The sequence below is a fragment of the Hemicordylus capensis genome, chromosome 6 (genome assembly GCF_027244095.1).
Source record: "Hemicordylus capensis ecotype Gifberg chromosome 6, rHemCap1.1.pri, whole genome shotgun sequence".
Lineage (NCBI taxonomy): Eukaryota > Metazoa > Chordata > Lepidosauria > Squamata > Cordylidae > Hemicordylus > Hemicordylus capensis.
Genome location: NC_069662.1, coordinates 67200718 through 67220490, shown reverse-complemented (window position 1 = coordinate 67220490; position 19773 = coordinate 67200718). Strand labels below are relative to the sequence as shown.

The following is a 19773-nucleotide window of genomic DNA, read 5'->3' as shown; positions in this document are numbered from 1 at the left end:
CATGACAAGTTCCACAATTTCTCCTGACCTTGGGGCTTGGGGTGATGAGATCACATCCTAACAACTATTCTACATTTCTGAGGCAGTCAATGTGCCTTTGATGTACAACAAAGCAAAGATCAGCCCCAGTCCTCTGCTTGAACTTGGAACTGTAGTAGTAGTATTGTTTATTTCGGCCCAAGGCCAGTTGGAACTGAGAAACAGAGGCCAAGGGTCTGCCCCTGACTTCATGCTGAGTTTTGGAGGTACAGCATGAGGTCAGAATTATGACCCCACCCCTTGGGGAAGACAGAGTCCGGGAGGTTTTTCCACACAGGGCTTTTAACTAGCATCTCCTCGCATTTGACATGGTCCATCTGGGGTAAGTGAAACATATTTTAATTAAATTTGGATTAAATAAACCCTTTTACACCCTCAATATCTAAGGGTCAAACTGCTTCCCTGGCAGATTTTCTGCTGCTGATATATTTAAATAAATTTTTGTTATTCCGCTTGACACATCTAGCTATATACTTCTCAAACTCTCTTTTTGCATCCCTTATTGTTCCCTTGCTTTTCTTTTGCCAGAGTTTATGTTCCTTTCTGTTCTCCTCATCTGGGCAGGACTTCCATTTTCTGAAGGAAGTCTTTTCCCTTATATAGCTTCCTATTTGTTAGCCATGCTGGTGTCCTCCTGAACTTGGAGGTACCTTTCCTCCTTCTTGGTATACATTCCAACTTAGCTTCTACTATTGTGGTTTTAAATAAGCTCCATGCTTTATTTGACCCTCCTGACTGTCCCTTTCAGTTTCCTTTTTACCAGTCCCTTCATGCAGTACTACCAGTCCTTTCATGCATTCAGTAGCTGGACTCAAATCACAGACATAATTCTTCTATAAGTTAGTAAAGTGTATTGCAAGCACCAGAATCCCCGAAATTCCATGCAAAATCACAGAGCTCTTTGGTTTTTTTAAAACTAAAGGAGCCACAACATGGCTCCTGCACTCAAAATGGAGGCTGGGAATGATCTCTGAGGTCATTTCCGGCCACTCCTGATGAGCAGATACATGAGATTAACCCTTCCCACTGCCCCCCCTCTGATATGCCGACACATGAATCAGCAGATTGTGAATTCATGGATAGTGAGGTTCTCCTGTATTCACGATTAAACTGTCTTGCTGAATAGTGAACTTCCTGAGAGAACAGTAAAATATAACTCCAAAAAATGTTATAACAAAATTTAGGGCATGGAAAAGTACATATATCTCTCTGAAGTCATTCTCTGCATCTTTTCGAACTGCAATGGTATGAAGAAAAATAACTTTTAAAACACCAAAAAGTTGTGTTTTAAAAGCAGTATGTTTGGGGGGAAACCAATACCTCATAATTAATACAGTGGTGCTATCAACATAGGCGAGTAATGCTTTTCTCATAGAAACTCAAGTGATCCAGTCCAACGCCCCCATTCAGTACAGGAATCTGTTACAGCATCTCTGACAAATGACCATCTGGCCTCTGTTGAAAACCTCCACACTGGGCTCCTTTTTCAAGTAAAAAGATTTGTACCTTCAGTATGCATAGCCTACTACTATAGGCCCATATTATTGTTTAAAATATTAAATCATTTCTATATGTAAAATCATGAATGATCTAGCTAGAAATATAAATGCTTTTAAATTTAACAGTATTTATATTTATAAAGCTATTTATATTTAAACACATTTATATTTATAAAGCTTTTATAACATAATCACATGGGGTCTGAAACATGACCTCCCTGAATGGTGTCTGACTGGTGTCTCTAGTCTATGGAGGAGGTGTCTCTAGTCTATAGAGAGGAAGCAGAACTCCACTTTACTTCAGGGGTCAATTAGTCCAACATCTTGCATTATAATAATCCAACACAGATCTGAATAAGTCATATTCATGAAGCAATCACACTCCTGTTCACTGCATAATTGTTTCACTGTCAAACAGCTCTCACAGTTCAGTAATTCTTCCTAATGTCTACCCTAGATCTGCCACCTTCTAATTTCAACCCGCTGATTCTAGCTCTGCTCACAACAGAGAACATTTCTTCTTCTATGTGACAGCTCTTCAGATATTTGAAGATGACTATCATATCTTCCCTTAGCCTTCTCTTCTCCAAGTTAAACGTACCCAACTCCTTCAGCTCACAGAACTTGGTTGTGAGACCTCTCACCATCTTTGCTGCCCTCCTCTGAATCTGTTCCAGTTTACCAATGTCATTCCAGTACAGAATAGTGGAATGAACAGTTTTCATGACTTGGACACGATGCCTCTGTATAATAAAGCCTAGGATTTCATTAACTTTGTTAGCAGCTGCATCACATTGCTGGGTTCATGTTCAACTTGTTGCCCACTAAGACTCCTACCTCCCCTTCACATATACTACTGCCGTCAGGTCTCCTCCCTCCCATCCTATATTCGTGCATTCGCTTTTTCTTATCCAAAATGCAGAACTTTACATTTGTCTCAGATGAACTTTATCTTGTTGATTTGGGCCCAATATTCAAGCCTGCCCAAATCAGACTGACTCTTGATTCTGACTTCTTAAGTATTAGTTATGCCCCCGCCCATCTTTGCATAATTGAAGTTTGACGAGCAGCCCCTCTTCTCCTTCCTCCAAGTCCCCGTGCTTTTCAACATTTATGAAAACGTTGAAAAGCACAGGGTCCAGGACAAAGTCATATCCTCTCGATACCTCCCTCCAGGAGGATATGTTGTTCACAACCAGGTGTGAATCCACGGACTAGTACCTATCATATCAATCATATCACTGGAGACTTTGTAAAATGCTTTGCTGAAATTATTATTATTAATAATAATTTAATAATATTTCTATACCGCCCATAACTTACATATCTTGGCGGTTTACAACAAAATAAAAACAGAAAATAAAATATTAGTTATAACAAAAATAAAAAGTTTAAAACATTACAACAATTTAAAAATTTTAAAACAATATTTTAAAATAGCATTAAAACCATAAAAACAATATTAATAAAAAGCCTGGGTGAACAAATGCATCTTTAAAGGCTTTTTAAAAGCTGTCAGAGATGGGGAGCCTCTTATTTCACTAAGTAGCGTATTCCAAAGCCTCGGGGCAGCAGCGGAGAAGGCCCATCCCTGAGTGGCCATCAGATGAGCCGGTGGCAAATGCACACAGACCTCTCCAAATGATCTCAGTGGGCGGTGGGGTTCATGACAAAGAAGACATTCTCTTAAATACCCAGGGCCCAAGCTGTTTAAGGCTTCATAGGTCATAACCAACACCTTGTATTTTGCCCGGAAACATTTTGGCAGCCAGTGTAGCTCCTTCAATACAGGAGTTATATGGTGTCTCCAAGATGACCTACAGACCAACCTGGCTGCCACATTCTGGACCAACTGTAGTTTCTGGACTACATACAAGGGCAGCCCCACAGAGCACATTGCAGTAATCCAGTCTGGAGGTTACCAGCAGATGTACCACTGTTTTGAGGTCATTCATCTCAAGCAACGGACACAGCTGGCATATCAGCCGATGCTGATAGAAGGCACTTCTGCCCACCACCTAAAGCTGGGAGACCAGGGAGAGGCTTGGATCCAGAAGCATCCCTAGACTGCATACCTGTTCCTTCTGGGGAAGTGTGACCCCATCCAGAACAGCAGATCAAAATAGTCTCTCGAGTTCCGACCACACACAATGAGTACCTCTGTCTTATCGGGATTCAGTCTTAGTTTGTTATCCCTCATCCAGCCCATTACCGACTCCAGGCAGGCATTTAGAGAGGTTATGCCATCTCCTGATCATGATGACATGGAGAAATAAATGTGGGTGTCATCAGCATACTGATAGGACCCTGCACCAAATCTCCTGATGATCTCTCCCAGCGGTTTCATGTAGATATTGAACAACATTGGAGACAATATGGAGCCCTGAGGCACACCATACAAAAGTTCAGATTTTAAGAAACAACAATCTCTCTGGAACCTGCCCAAGAGGTAGGAACGGAACCACCGCAAAGCAGTGCCTCCAACTCCCAACCCCCTCAGACACTCCAGAACGATACTATGGTCGATAGTATCAAAAGCCGCCGAGAGGTCCAAAAGGACCAACAGAGTCACACTTCCTCTGTCCATTCCCAACTGGAGATCATCCATCAGGCCGACTAAGGCAGTCTCCACTCCATAGCCAACCCGAAAGCCAGTTTGACATGGGTCAAGATAATCAGTTTCCTCCAAGACTGTCTGGAGCTGGGAGGCCACCATCCTCTCAATTACTTTGCCCAGCTATGGAAGGTTGGAGACAGGCCTGTAGTTGCTCAACTCTGAGGGATCCAAGGTAGGCTTCTTCAGAAGCGGTCTAATAATTGCCTCCTTAAGACAAGGAGGCATCCTACCTTCCCTCAGAGACACATTTATAATCTCTACCAGGTCTTCTACAACAACCCCCCAGCCAGATAATACAAGCCATGTCGGGCAAGGGTCAAGAGAACAGGTGGTAGGCCACACCGTTCCAATCAGCTTGTCCACATCTTCAGGAGTCACAAACTGGAACTGATCCAACCTAATCACACAAGAGGAGTCACTGGATACATCCATATCAGACACTGAAGTAATTGTGGTGATGGAGTCTAAGTCGGCCCAAATACGAGAGATTTTCCCCCCACAAAGAAATCGTTAAACACATCACAGTGGGTAATCGATGGTTCCAGATTCTGATTCAAGGAAGGAGGGGCACATACTAGCCCTCTCACAACCCTGAACAACTCAGCTGGACGTGAACTTGTGGATGCAATACAGGCAGAAAAGAATCGCTTCTTTGCTGCATGTATCGCCTGAGAACAGGTCTTCAAATGAGCTCTATGATGCAATTTGTTGGACTCAAGCCTAGTCTTTCTCCACTTGCACTCCAGTCATCTACCTTGCCGCTTCAGCCCCTGTAGTTCTTCTGTATACCAAGGGGCCAATTTTGAAGCGGGTCAGAAAGGACGCTTAGGAGCAATCATGTCTACTGCCCCGGTGAGTTTGCTGTTCCAATTCTCCACCAGGGCATCAACAGGATCACCGGCAGAGCCAACACTAAATTATTATTATTATTTATTCAATTTCCCTCCAAGGCTTCTTGAAATCCTATTGGATTCAACAACCTTCTTGGGTGGACCATCCTAATAGGTCCTTCGCCCCTGAAAAGGTGGGAAGTGATTGTGAGTCCAACCTTAACCAGATGGTGGTCTGTCCATGACAATGGGGAAATCACAGGATTCCCCACCCATGGAACACCACCCTGATCAAAGTGAAAGACCAAATCAAGTGTGTGACCAGCAATGTGTGTCGGTCCGGAGACCACTTGAGATAGGCCCATAGTTGTCATGGCCACTATGAACTCCTGAGCCACCCTGGACAAATTGGTCCCAGAGTGTACATTGAAGTCCCCCAGCACCACAAGCCTGGGGGACTCCAACACCAAGTCCGAGACCAAGTCCATCAGCTCAGTTAGGGACTCTGTTCAACAGCGGGGCGATCAGTACACCAACAGAAGACCCAGTCTACCCCTGGTCCCCAGACTTAATTACACACATTTGATATGGTTTGACACTCTAACAGGGATCCTGGTAATGGAAAGGTTATTCTTATAGACCACACCCACTCCACCTCCCCACCCACAGTCCCTCACCCGCTCCTCAACAGAGTACTCTGGAGGAAGAAGCTGGGACCACACTGGGCCCCCAGCCTCCCCCAGATATTAAGATATGCTACATCCACATCATTCCTATGATCTACTAAACTAGTAACTCTATAAACAAGGAAATGAGATTAGTCTCCTAGACAAATCCATACTAGCTGCTACTAATAACTAGATTATTATCTATGTGCTCAGAGACAGACTGGTTAATAATCTGTTTTATTATTATTACATTACATTTATATCCCGCTCTTCCTCCAAGGAGCCCAGAGTGGTGTACTACATACTTGAGTTTCTCTTTCACAACAGGTATCAACATCAAGCTGACAGGTCTGTAGTTCCCCAGCTCCTTCTTTTTTCCCCTTCTTGACAGCATTTGCTCATCTCCAGTCTTCTGGCATCTTATACATTCTCCAGTAGTTCTCAAAGATTACAGACAATGCCTGGCATCCTGAGGACACACTTGCATAAGGACACTGCACAAAGCTACCTGCACAAAGCCTGGCACCTGCACCACAAGGTGTACAGCCTGCAGTACATTTTATGTGTTTTGCAGGGGATTTCAGCACAATAGCACAGTTCTGAAAAGCTCCTTGATTTAGTACAGTTATGCAGTCTTTTTCTGCTAATGAAGCTTTGCTTCTCCTGCAACCACAGCGCTAGTCACGTCAGCCAGCAGTTCTGAGATCACAGCTGCAAGCTCCTTCAATACTTGAAGATGTAGTTTATCTGGAGATTTATGATGACTATGATGAGCAGCTAAGTGATTTCTTAACCTATCGTGAGGCACAATTCCCTTTCTTTATTTGTGTATCTGCTGACTGGCTCAGCTATATTTTCCTTGCAGAAGACAACAGATGTGACTCCGGTGTTAAGCAGCTCTCCCTTCTCTCTCTCACCCATTACAATTTTACAATCTTCTTCTGGAAACAAACCTACCACTCCCCCTTGAGCTTCCTTTTTGGCTAATTCAGATGAGACACCAGCCCACAACATGCAATCAGGATCGGGTTGTGCCAAGAGTGCGCCCACTCTAACATTACTGGAAGACATCCCAATACGCTCCTGGGGTGTCCCTCAATTGTATGAGGGGAGTGTTTATCTGAATTGACCCTCTACAGTAGGCTTATGAGATCACCCAGCATTCCATGTGTCCGTGTGTGTGTATCAACTGTGCAGCGCCTGGACCAATATGAACCAAATCAGGTACAGTTGTAGGGACACACAGGGACATCTCAACAGCATAGTTTGTGATGATGTCACCCACCCCAATTCAAGATGGCAGACGCATAAACTTTTGAGGCACAAGTGAGATAACTTGTGAACTGCCTGATTTGAATGAAATTTGCTACAGCTGTAGGGACACATAATGCATTGGACGCCCCAATATCATAGTTTGTGATGATGTCATTCACCCCAATTCAAGAGCAGGGGGAAGAGTTGTGGGCCCAGCCCGAGAGATGGACATGCAGGCTGCCATTTTTGTCCCCCAGCACGTGTTGCCTACGAACCGATCAGATTACACAAGCCCTTGCACAAGCAGCCTACTCTGTCACTTTCCCCTTCTGTTTCATGCAGGCAAACAAGCGAATGGTTGCTGCCAAGAAGAAGAGCAACTGAGGTGTGCACAATTGTGGGGAGGTCTGAGAGCAAGTCAGGCAAGCGTTTAGCTGCTGCCTGCAGGAGGACGCTGTTTCTACCATTCCAAAACCACCGTTTGGTTTCCTCTAAGCAGAGACTGGGACAGTCTCTTCTGGGCCCATCTGGTTTGAGCGTATCATTTATCTTTTTCTTGCTTTTCTTAACAGTAATTCTAAATGTAGGAATGGATGATTTAGAGTAAGTAAATGAATAATAAACTACCCTGAGCCATTTTGGGAAGGGCGCGATAGAAATCATTCAATCAAATAAATAAAATAATGAATTAGAGTATGTAAATGAATTGATAAATTGGAGTGAGTAAGAGCCTTTCCTTGGTTAAAGAATAAGAACCCGAATTTATTTATTTATATATACACACAGAAACACACACACGAATAACAAAAAATATTTTGGGTTAATTTAATGGTAGAAATAATAATAATAGAATAAAGTAATAATATTAGATAAATAAATAGATAAAAAGGTGTGGGTGTTCGTGTGTGTGTGTGTATATATATATATATACACACACACACACACACATGAACACCCACACCTTTTTATCTATTTATTTATCTAATATTATTACTTTATTCCATTATTATTATTTCTACCATTATTATTTCTACCATTTCTACCATTAAATGGAGTACTATGGAGTATAGTACTATGGCTAAAGAAGGGTGGGTTTGGGGCCTCTTTAAGGAAGCCCCTTAAAGGGGCCCCACATTAGGATAAAATTGGGATAGAGGATGCTGTGGTCTGGCTGAAGTTTCTTTCTGGGGTTAATGATATTTTCCTTTGGTAGTCTAAAATATTGTTGGAGGCGGAGCTCCAGGTGCACTCTGATGCTGCCAGCAGTCAGGGATTTTGCATCTATTTTCGAAATCATTGGTGTTCCACAAAATGGCCCTCAACCTTGGATCAAGAAGGACATTATGTGCGATATGACATATTTGGAAATTTTTCATATAGTGGTGGCTGCCCACATCTGGGCTCTTCAGTTTATGGACCATATGATACAATTCTGGTGCGATAACCAGGCTACTGTTCATGTAATTAATACAGGGACTTCACGAAACCCTCAGGTTATATGCCTGGTTAGGTGTTTCACTCCAAATCATTTACGTAACATTATTTTGTTTACAGCCAGACATGTTCCTGGTTTGGATAATAGTATTGCTGGTGCCTTATCTTGAATGCAGGTGGACCACTTTTGAAACCTAGCACCTTCAGCCAGGGCAGATCCTTACATCTTTCCAGAAGACCTCTGGAGCCTTGGGAGTTAGAGATTGAGCAGGCAATCCATCTTTCTTTGGCTGCTGGTATCAAGAAGTGGTATACTGTTGCTGTGTGAGAGTTTGCCAAATTTAGGAATAATTCCAACCGATGAGACCAAAGAGTCAAAGAGCTGGCAGGACAGCCAGAAGGGGAGAGAGCAATTAAGTTTCTGATTTCCCTTCCCCTGCTGACCTGTCAACATTACTCCTTCTACTCCCCACCACCACTGGAATAGCTGCCCCATAATCAGTGGATACACACCTCCTGTCTCCCCATCTCCAGACAGACCCAGACACATTGAAACTCAACTCATTCAAGATTTCAAAGAGAAGCCCAATTATAATACCGGCCCTCCTTTACACACCCACAATGGATCTTGAGCCAAACAGCCTGGCCCTTACCCTCATTATCCTCTGAAGTGGCTGCCCCAAAGGGGCGACCCCCTTTGGTGTTGCCCCTTTGGTGGAGACCCCGCCACAGGCAGTGCTCATATAAAGCCCAAAGCTGAACAGGTGACCTAAGGAACTGCTGAGTCACCCAGGAGCTGGTCCCAAACCTGCACACCCTTCCCACAGATGTTACCCAGAGGCATCAGCCCCACAGAGGAAGCAGAAGCAGGCAGGCAACAGCAGGAGGAGCCCACAGCACCTACCTGGTCTCTCACCCTAGGCAGCACTGGGTGGGAAGTGGATGGACTCTCCTTCTCCTCTGCTGGGCTTCTAGCAACCTGAAGTCACAGGCAGCACTCCTATAAAGCCCAAAGCTTGGATCATGGATCACAAAAGGTGTACTACATACTTAAGTTTCTCTTTCACAACAACCCTGTGAAGTAGGTTAGGCTGAGAGAGAAATGACTGGCCCAGAGTCACCCAGCTAGTACCATGGCTGAATGGGGATTTGAACTCAGGTCTCCACGGTCCTAGTCCAGCATTCTAACCACTACACCACGCTGGCTCTCTTATGGATCCGCTTGGTTTCCAGATGGCCCTCAGGATTTCAAGTGCTTGTCCTTGAGGGTGGTCCTCCAAGATATTTATTTATTCATTCATTCCTTTTCTATACCACCCCTCCAAAAACTGATTAGAATTTCTCAGGGCGGTTTACACAGAAAAATAATAAACAAATAAGATGATAGGCTGGGGATTCTGCTGGTGTACCAACCATCTTACTGCACTTCAGTCTCCCTACCTGAGCTGGCAGGGGTGGTCTCAGAGTTGGCCTTGGGTTCCCCCAAACTTATTATCTTGGGGGATTTCAGTGTGCATGTTGCAGCCCCCCTATAAGGTGCAGCTCAGGATTTCATGGCCTCCATGGCAACCATGGGCCTATCTCAGCTGGTAGCGAGCCCTACACATATGGCAGGACATACTCTGGATCTGGGTTTTGCCGACCAGGGAATAAATGATCTGGAGGAGGAAGAGTTTGAGATAACTCCCTTGCCATGGACAGATCTTCATCTGGTGGAGTCTGATTGCTCCATCTGCCCTCTGCAGGAGCAGCGGACTGATTAGAATTTCTCAGAAATGTACACTTTTACTAATAAATTGTCCATCAGGCACCAATTTGAGCTTCACCTCCACCTTGCCAAAGACAACAGATGTAGCATGGGAAGGGGGAAATGAATAACTATTTCATCAGGGTTAGTGAAACATACAGACTGATTTGGGTAGATTCTCGGTTGGTGCTGTCAAGGCATCTCATGAAGATGGGTTATCCCTGTCACGTGCTCCTAGGCAGGACTATGCAAATTAGTTTAGAAAGGCAGTCCTATATAGCTCTGACGGGGATAACCCCGCCCCAGTTCTTCTAGTCCTGTTGCTCCTGGCAGGCTGTGTTCCTCGGCTCGTCCAGTTCAGGCCTGTATTGCTTCTGCTCCTTACTTTTTCCCCGTGGTTCCTATTGTTTCGTGTACTTCTCTCTCCAGATATATATTAAAAAAAAAAAAAAAAAAGCCCCGTCAGTACTTTTCAGCGCCTTTCACTCCAACCTTGGTTTGTTGCCCCCCCCCGGTTAGCCCCTTCCCCTCCTCCCCCCTCTCCTTTGTCAATTAGATTTTTATGGGAGATCCCTCCAGGGGCTCAGAAAGTAGGAGGAGGGTATTGCATGTGCTAGTGCCCGCTGGGCGTCCGTCTGAGCGTTTCCCAGGGCACACTAGAAAACTTGGCGATCCAGCACCCCAACCCAGCCCAATCGCCACAGTTCAGTGCACAATTGTCCTCCCTGCCCTGGCCCCGGCTGACTCTGTTCTGTCCGGGCAGGCAGTGGGAGCGTTCCTGCGTTCGATCGCCCCTTCGGGAGGCGAGTCCTCAGGAAGAACGGAGGCCGGAGAGAGCTTAAATCGCCCGAGGCGCTTTACACGTAGTGCGGCCCTCGCAGGCGACTTTAATCTAGTTGAGCCTACGTTCGGCGCATTAAACGAGGCCATCAGGGCGGGAAGGGTTAGACCGATCCCCAACCCCCCCACACACACAAGCAGAGATCCGGGCCTTGTGCTCTCTACCTAAAATGGCCGCCTCCACTAGCGACGCTCTACAGCCACTAGATGGCGCTGCACCAGAAATGGCGGGAACGGCTTCGGCTGCTCCTTCTACATCCTCAGCTAGTATTACAGCGAGAGTGCCCCGATCGGAGGGGCGGGAGGGTTCCCCCCATCGGAATCGGTAGCTAATCTGCCTATGCCTTCCCAAATGCCCACGGAATGGCAAAATTGGTTTAAATCGACAATGAAAGAGTCCCTGGGTCTGCTGAGGGAGTATAACAAGCGTAAACGCTCTAAGAGGCCCACAAAATCATCTTCCTCTTCTGATGAGGAATCCTCCTCCTCTTCCTCCTCCCCCTCCCCTAGGAGGTCCAAGCGCAGAAGGAAACATACAAAGAGGCATAAAAAGCATAAAAAGACTGCTAGGACCATTACCTCAGTACACTCATCTGAGGGATCTGGGCAAGAATCTGGGGACCCCACGGCAAATGACATCCGCCCAGTAGGAAATAAAGCTCCACATATTCCACCCCCCCTTCTGGAGGAGGAGGCGGAAGACACCACAGCTGATATCAGGGGAGCTGATATGGCCTGCGAGGGTGACCAGGGACTAGAGAGAGATGAGGGAGACTGGTCAGGGGCAGAGGAGATCGAGCAAGCACAATCTTCCCAACGCCTTTTCTCCCCGGAAGATTTTAACCCCCTCATGACCAAAGTGTTAACTACCATTGGTCTACAGGCTAAGCCCACGCCTGAACCAGGCCAAAATTCCAAGGGCGATCTGGTCTTTCCCAAGCCACAGCCTCAAGAGCTTCCCTTACCCATGCCCACCTATTTTTCAGAAGTTATCAAGTCAGAATGGGCGGCCCCGAGTGTCCCGAAAAAAGCTTCCAACTCTTCCACTAGATTCTACACATTCCAACAAGAACCTACCACACTCCTCCAAACGCCGACCACAGATGCTCCTATTTCACAACTAAGCAGCGGATCCCTGGTACCGAGAGATGGGGAAGGGGTCCTCAAAGAACCATCGGATAAGAAGGCGGAGTTCTCGTTACGACGGGTCCACGACAACGCCTCACTGGCTACACGATCAGCCGCAGTGGCCTCCATGACGGCCAGGGCCAGTCTTCTGTGGATCAACGACCTCATCGACGAGACTCCACCGGAATCTACTCGCCTAAGACAGCAGCTGTTGAAACTACAGCGAGCACAGGCACTCATCGCCGATACTTCCCTCGACACTATACGTTACTCGGCAAGATCCTCGGCGGCTTCAGTGGTCGGTAGAAGGCATCTCTGGCTGAAGGCGTGGCAAGCAGACTCCGTATCCAAGAACAACCTATGTGCTCTGCCTTACGAGGGGTCTAAGCTCTTCGGCGATTCAGCCCTAGAGAACATACTAGTCGAATCGAAAGATAAAAAGAAAACCATGCCGTCGGCCCCCAGGAAGCCCGATAAACCAGCTTTCAGAAGAAGCTACCAACAGCCTTTTCGTTCCTTTCGCCCCGCCTTTAGGGGCAGAGACAGAGACTTGCGCGGCTCCAGATCCTCCTGGCCCCGCCAGCGATTCACCAGCAGGAACCCCAACTTCCGCAACCCCGGCAGCCAGGGGAAACCTCAGGCAAAGAATCAGTTCTGACACAGACTTCCTCAGCCTGGGGGGTCGCCTATCCTACTTCCTCCCAACATGGCTACGCGATATATCGGATGCATGGGCTCTAGAGGTCATTCGTTTCGGTTACAGGATCGAGCTGGGCTCCTCCCCTCGTCCACGATTTCTCCCTACTCCCCGCTCTCACTCCGCTTCAAAGCACGCGGAAATGTCCATGGCTATCCTACACCTGCGAGACATCGGAGCCATAGAGCTTGTTCCCAGGGGGCAGGAGGGGAGGGGAGTCTACTCCATCCTGTTTACGGTACCCAAAAAGGACGGGTCCCGCAGAGCGGTTCTAGACCTAAAATATTTGAACTCCGTCAGAACACGCAAGTTTTGCATGGAGTCCCTCCGCTCCATTTTAGAATCTCTGCAGCAAGGAGACTTTCTGTCATCAATAGATTTACGGGAGGCCTATCTACACATTCCCATACATCCCGACAGCAGGCCGCTACTCCGCTTCAAATACGCAGGGCTGGACTATCAATTCAAGGCCCTCCCCTTCGGCCTCGCCTCTGCACCCAGGACGTTCACCAAGATCCTCGCCCCGGTCCTCGCTCTCCTTCGTATTCAGGGGGTACACATAGTGGGGTACCTCGACGATCTACTCCTAAAATCGGAGTCCTGGGATTCAGCAGTAAGGGATCTGGAAAGGACCATGACAACACTGAATCAACACGGTTTTCTAATCAACATAGAAAAGAGTCACCTCTCCCCGACGCAGAGAATTCGCCACCTCGGGGTAATAATCGACACTCTATCGTGCAAGGTCTTCCTCCCGGAAGACAGAGCCCAGGTGCTTACATCAGAAACAAGGGACGTCCTGGAGAGGCTGAAGTCGCCTCTACTGTCCTTGGCTCGACTCCTGGGACTAATGGTGTCAACGCTGGAAGCGGTCCCGTGGGCAAGGCTACACCTTCGGGTCCTCCAATGGTACCTCCTGAAATTCCAAGCGTGCATAACCACGAGGCGCAACATCCTAGTCATTCCGCCTCCGCAGGTGAAAATGTCCCTGACCTGGTGGACCAGGTCTCGGAATCTCCAAACAGGCAAGTGCTTCCTCGAACTTCCGAAACTCATTATCACAACAGACGCAAGCAACAAAGGCTGGGGGGCACACTGCCTACAACACTCAGTCCAAGGACGATGGGAGAGCCTAGAAAGATCCCATTCTATAAACTGGCTCGAGCTGAGAGCTATCCGTCTGGCCCTCTTACATTTCCAACCCCTGGTCGAGGGGAAAGATGTCTTAGTGAAAACGGACAACACCACAGCCAAGGCACACGTAAACAGACAGGGAGGAACTCGATCGCGTTCTCTGTTCCAGGAATCAGTCCTCCTCCTATCTTGGGCCGAGAAGCACCTCAATTCCATCACAGCTCACCATGTCAAGGGAGATCTGAACTCAGTAGCGGATTGGTTGAGCAGGGAGTACCTCCTCCCGGGGGAGTGGTCCCTCAACACGGAAGTGTTCGATCAGTTGGCATACAAGTGGGGGCGGCCACAAGCAGACTTGTTCGCCACTCCCCTCAACGCAAAGACAGAGATATTCATCACCAGGTTCCACTGTCGTGCAGCATGGGGAACGGATGCCCTGTCTTGCAGATGGCCTCAGGGTCTCCTGTACGCCTTCCCCCTGATACCACTTCTGACCAGAGTACTCCACAGGATACGGAATCTGAGAGCAGAGGTCGTCATGGTGGCCCCGTTCTGGCCCAGACGTCACTGGTTCACGGACCTCGTAGGCATGGCAATAGACCAGCCTTGGCACCTCCCCGCGAGACCAGACCTTCTTCTCCAGGGGCCAGTTCACCATCCCAATCCGGGCTGGTTTCAACTAGCCGCCTGGAGACTGAGCGGATCCGATTGCGAGCGCAGGGACTTCCCCCCAAAGTGACTGAAACCATCCTGGCTTCTAGGAAAAATTCCACTAATCGAATCTACCAGTATACATGGAGGATGTTTCTGCGTTGGCTCCACAGGAAAAAACTCCCTAGTGACGAGGCGACTCCACTACATCTCCTACAATTCCTCCAGGATGGGCTTGATAAAGGACTGAAGCCCAACACCCTCAAGAGGCAAGCTGCCGCATTATTGCCAATGTTGAAGGGGAAGGCTAACTCACAGTATCATTCTCTCCTAAAAAGGTTTCTCAGGGGGGCCACCCTATTGTCTCCCCCAGTGATACATCGTTTCCCCTCATGGGATCTGAATTTGGTGCTTCAAGCATTACAAGGCCCTCCTTTCGAACCGATCCGTACCATACCACTACGCCTCTTGTTTCAGAAGTTGGCCTTCTTGGTGGCACTCACCTCTGCTAGAAGAGTTTCCGAGCTGAGAGCGCTCTCAGTCCACAAGTCGTTCTGCGTCTTCTCTGAGGACTCGGTCAGGCTGATTCCGGACCCCTTTTTCCAACCAAAGGTGATATCTCTTTTCCATGCATCACAAGACATCTTTCTTCCTTCATTCTGCCCGCATCCAAAGCACCCCAGAGAGAAACTGTGGCACAAGCTGGATTTACGTAGATGCTTGAGATGCTACATAAAACGCACGGCCAGTTTTCGTAAGACCGAATCTATGTTTGTCTCTTACCTGCCCACCTCTATGGGAGAGGCGGTATCAGCAAGAACTATTGCTAAATGGATTAGAGCATGCATTACCTTAGCTTATGAGACACAAAAGGTCCCTCCTCCGGCCAATATTTGGGCACACTCCACCAGGTCGGCAGCCGCCTCGGCCGCCTTCTCCACTAACGCTTCAGTACAGGAGATTTGTAAGGCAGCGGTATGGAAGAGTCCATCCACCTTTATAAAACATTATAAAGTGGACACATACGCCGCTGCCCAAGCGGCATTCGGTAGGAGAGCACTCCAGAGGGTTCTTCCCCAGGAATGAGCAGCGTTATCCCTCCCTGACTTGGGAAGTTTGCTTTGGTAAGTCCCATCTTCATGAGATGCCTTGACAGCACCAACCGAGAATGAAGCATTGGTTACTCACCGTGAAGGCTTCTTCTGGTTGCTGCTGTCAAGGCATCTCAGCCCACCCTTGTGGCTCGCTTTCCTCTCTAGGGGAAGAACCCTCCTGGGACCAGGTTATACGCTCCCACACACATCTGTTCCTTGCAGGGCGTAGGGACATGTATATGTGTTTCTTCTCTCTTGTATTATTCTCTGCATAACTTTCTCGTACTACTGGTTCACTCGGCCTAGAAGAACTGGGGCGGGGTTATCCCCGTCAGAGCTATATAGGACTGCCTTTCTAAACTAATTTGCATAGTCCTGCCTAGGAGCACGTGACAGGGATAACCCATCTTCATGAGATGCCTTGACAACAGCAACCAGAAGAAGCCTTCACGGTGAGTAACCAATGCTTCATTTTGTACACATTTGCCATGCATTTGCCTCCACCACTTGCTATACATATGGAGACTCAGGATTACTGAAATTGAGACCAAGCTTTTAGGCTACGATGCTCTTCATTATCTGTAAATGCCTTTGAATCCTCAGTAAGTACGTTTACAGTGAGGGACACAAGACAGGAAACAACACTACAATACACGCCACACCATCTGGCAATGAGTGCGTGTGTGTGCATACGAGCGTGTGAACAACCATGAAATTCTACCAGGTCAAAGAAAGAAATCTCAAATTGCTGGGGAAGGCTGAAATGATAAGAGGGAATGGTGAGAGACTGAAAATTTGAGATTTAAATACAAATACAAATACAGGCCTGCAGTCTGAAACTTTGATCTTCCTGCTTATCAGTAAGCAACACTGATTGCAACCAACAAAAATACATTCACTGTAAAACACAACAGTGTAGAGTCCAGTGACAGTGTATGTAGTGTATACAGCGTATACAAGCTGTCCAGTGACAGCTTGTATGTATTGCACAGTATTCAGTGGGGAAAAAATAGTAACTCACAGAGAGGAAACGGAGCAAAAAGCCCCTAGTTAGTATAGGATCTTCATGCCCATGAAGAAAGGGACAAAAGGCTGCAATCCCGGTCTGCACTATACAGGTCAATGGAGGTCACACTGGCAACAGATATATTTGCATGTGAAATCATGTTTGATCTCTGCAAATCTTCACTCGTATCCATACATATAGCTCAATTTAGCTACACACCGCAGCATCAATCCATGTATGCATGCCAATCCATGCAGGGAAAAGCATTTACTCTTTCCCCCCTAAAATCCTTTGCAGGCTGGCATGCACAAAAATAGCTGTTCTGGGCATGCAAGGATCTTCAGTCACACTGCTTCAGTCACTGGGTTAAATACAAGGCTGTACCTGAACTGGATTAAGGCATTTTCTCAAGAAGTTGGTTTGACTGGCATAAGACCTGCACAAAGTCCCTTCTGCCATTGGAACTTGAGATATCAACTTTGCCACTATGCCAGTAGAACACTACACTGATCTATCTGCACCATTGGTGAAACTCTAGTTTGTGGGGCCCGCAAAAGTGGGTAGAGATGTGGACATCTTAAGGAAAGAGCAGAGAAGATTTGCCTTATACACCAAATCCTATATCCTCTTCAGACTCCAAACATGCCTCTGACAATGGTAGAACTTTACAACAACTTCAAAGTCAAAAAGCATCAATTGAAACAAACTGATCAACAAACATAGCATCAAACACATTTCCCCTCACCTCATCGTCCTACTTCACTCACTCCACCATAATGGAGTATAGGATGCAGATTACCTCTGAAGAAATTCACAGCATATCTGCACCATCTTATAAGCCCCTTTCAGGGAGAAGACAACTCAGATGGCATGAGACTGTATCCCTGGCCTCATATTGCAAACACAAAGGTGAACTGGTGATGGGAAACTATGGAGATCAGGCACTTAACACAAAAAGGGAGCATTTTGTACAAACTGACTCCAGGTAACCAATATGTTTTAAAGTGGTTTTACTACCTTTATGTACCATCTTACTGTTTCGTTTTGATTTTGCAGTATTGTGTTCTACAAATGTGAGTTGCCATGTGCATTATATTTATAATGGAAAGGTGGAATAAAATGTTCTAAATAAATAAATAAGTTTTTTTTCAGTCCAAAGTTACACAGTACTGTTTCTCACAAAATGTTATTCTCTATCAATCTCTTGCTTGTTATTGCTTTGAATAATTACTCTTTTATTTTGGTAAAGGAAGATACCAAAGGTAAGAGTCCCAGTAAGAGTGGTAAGAGGAGGTAGTATATAACTATCATGACACGTAGTCATTTATAGACTTAGGGCACAATCATACACTTTTTTTAAAAAACAGTTTGAGTAGCATAGGATCTGTCACAAGCCCCCTTTTAATTATGAAAACCTAGCTATACACTAGCAGAACATCAGTACCTCAAAATGGCAGGGGGATGTGTGCCATGAGTGGGAGTGAGAAGGACACATTCCATATCCTATACCACCTCTAGATATATTCTGATAATGACACACTTTGGAAGTAGAGAAAGTAAAAAAAAGCATCCTTTTGAAACAAAGCAAAAAACCATTCATACTTCTCTGCTTCCTGTAATTCCTCTGAATCACTCACCTTGTCCACTCCGCCATAATGTAGCCAACCACCGTACTTCTTTCCCAATGTATAGTAAACCCATGACAGGAAGATGATAACTCAGGTAATAGGGCATGTGGCATGAATCTCTCTGGTCTCATGTCATGTACATAGGGCTGAACTCCAATGAAGGGGAAGTATGAAGAAAGGCATTTTGCACAAACAGCCTCCTGAAGTCTGAACATACAAACAGTAATCTGTAAACACTTGTTGTCTCAGAATTCTTATAGGTGATCTGCCTCAGGAGGCCTCCACACACAAACACCTTAGCTGAATATACCACCACAACAGAGGATGAAAGGATAATTCACCATTCACAGGTAAGGAATTGGGCAGGAGGAATATTATGTGTCAACATAAGAATGCTGCAAATGTCTCTCGTGTCCCTTTCCCTGCCCTTCAGTATTGTCACTGCCTCCTAGCTAAACTATGGTGCTTAACCATTCCTCCCTCAACAGCTAATAGCAGTGTCTCCCAAGCAGTTGTCACAGAGTAAATATGCTCTCTCTTGGTGAATACCAGTCACTTCACTCCAACCATTGCTACTGTTGGCCAAACACTCATGAGTCTTTTGTTTTTCAGCATAGCAGCCTGGCCACACAAACTTCCACTGCAACTCCTCACCCACAGGGTATTTCCTGAGTAACTGTCTCTTTCCTGCAATAGGGAGCAGGCAGCTGCGGCTAGAACAAGCAAGGCACTGCACGTGTGCAATTCTGGGGTTAGAGAATGCTCACACACACTAATCAATGCATCCAGGTCCAGAGACCATGTGCTACTGCTGCCTCTTGTTTGTTACTCTCTCAGTGTCTTTCTGTGTTGTCCACAGGCAGCTCCCCCAACACATGCCAAGGAGGAGAACTTCAATGTGCCCTATGCCATCCAGACCCACCATTGCCCAGCAGCAATGACTAGTATGAATCTAGATGTTTCTCTTCTGGGATGACAGCCTAGTTGCACCACATAGTCACTGTAGCTCTGCAAGCTCCTTGACAAACATTTGTGCAACCAGTGCAGCTAGACCGAACCAACACCTACTACTCTGCTGTCTGTCATGCAACTTTCAAAGGCATTACCCTTTTGGAATGGGATGGGATGGCTGGCAACTCCAAATATGTGTCTTTCTTTCAGATGCCATTCCATCTTTTACAGTCTCCAATTAAATAAAGCCTTCATCTCCTGGTCACAGTTGTTGTTACTTGACAGATGGACAGCCCCTTCCACAATTTGTTTCTCACCTCATCTGGCCTCAGGATGGAACTCTGAAGGGGGAGAAAGGGTAGGAACCCTCAGCTCCCAGAGCCTAGGAATTCTCCACTCTCTTACCCACAAACGCCATGATCCCTTGGGGAACACAGGGAGAATAGACTACTCCATGCTCACAAGCAGCTGGGTTGACTGCTGCCATAAATAAATGAATGAACAAATGAAATGAAGTGAATGGATGAAGGGTTGATAACGGCTACATGATGCTCAG

At 46.5% G+C, this 19773-nt stretch overlaps 1 protein-coding gene and 1 long non-coding RNA gene across 13 annotated transcripts in view; one reads left to right on the top strand and one right to left on the bottom strand.

Annotated features, from left to right (window-relative positions):
- The window catches only part of FHOD3 (formin homology 2 domain containing 3), a 663149-nt gene that overhangs the window by 635772 nt on the left and 7604 nt on the right, over positions 1–19773 (bottom strand). The gene's annotated exons all lie outside the window — the stretch shown is intronic.
- LOC128329016 (uncharacterized) lies at positions 133–19480 on the top strand. 2 transcript variants are annotated; one of them, XR_008309502.1, is made up of 4 exons: positions 133–361; positions 7250–7292; positions 18516–18616; positions 19126–19480. It is a non-coding gene; the product is annotated as an uncharacterized LOC128329016 (long non-coding RNA). The 2 variants fall into 2 exon arrangements; XR_008309503.1 differs by lacking the exon at positions 7250–7292.